The sequence below is a fragment of the Coenobita brevimanus genome, chromosome 64 (assembly GCF_032717465.1).
Source record: "Coenobita brevimanus isolate Jiangsu-jjx chromosome 64, ASM3271746v2, whole genome shotgun sequence".
Taxonomy (NCBI): Eukaryota; Metazoa; Arthropoda; class Malacostraca; order Decapoda; family Coenobitidae; genus Coenobita; species Coenobita brevimanus.
Window position 1 is genome coordinate 29,867,426 of NC_137017.1, and position 808 is coordinate 29,868,233.

Consider the following 808-nt stretch of genomic DNA (forward strand, 5'->3'; position numbering starts at 1 on the left):
GAAGAGGGAGGGGGAGGCCGAGGATGAGATGGAGGGATGGGGTGGAGAGGTATATGAGAGAGGGGGGTGTGAGTTGGGAGCAGGGCAGTGAAATGGCGGGGGACAGGGCGACTTGGAGGCGATTTGTTTGTGGCCACCCCAAACGGGATTGAGGCGTCTGGGAATATATATACAGTATATCCATCCATTGCCAGACGCCATGTATCCCAAATGGGGTGGCCAACGGCTTAGAGTTAATTGTTTTACAGGGAGGGGCACTAATCCTCCACCAACCCCACTTGACACGTAGGGATGCCAACAGCATCTGGTGTTCCCAGGCGGTCACCCATCCAAGTACTAACCAGACCCAACGTTGCTTAACTTCGCTGACCGAACGGGAAGCGGTGTACTCAACGTGGCATGGCCGTTGGATGTGTGTGTGTGTGTACCAGCACTCTTCCCAGTTCCTAAAGCTGAAAAAAAAAAAAAAAAGTGTCTCCTTAACTAAATACTTTCGTCTGCGTTAGCAAAAAAAAAAAAAAAAAAAAAAAAAAAAAAAAAAAAATCGTATTACAGGGTTTGTGGATTTTTCAAAACTGCACACAATAAAAATGAATCCCAACCAGATACGAGCGAGCATCGTTACAGCTTTAGAACTAGCCCAGTAGTTTTTGTATTTATTCGCACTGGATTAACGAAAAGCTTCCCACATCCATTGATGTCGAATACGTGCAAAATAGTTTCTGATCACAGCCAACAACTCCGCAACAGGCAGCTTTGTCCGGTTAACCAGCGCTTACGATGAACCCAAACACACTTTGTTTTCTTC

The 808-nt window shown here is 46.4% G+C and overlaps 1 non-coding gene across 1 annotated transcript; it reads right to left on the reverse strand.

The window, feature by feature from the left end:
- Window positions 1–292: 292 nt before the first annotated feature.
- On the reverse strand, window positions 293–411 carry LOC145404766 (5S ribosomal RNA). Its single transcript, XR_013898223.1, has one exon. It is a non-coding gene; the product is annotated as a 5S ribosomal RNA (ribosomal RNA).
- Window positions 412–808: the final 397 nt, after the last annotated feature.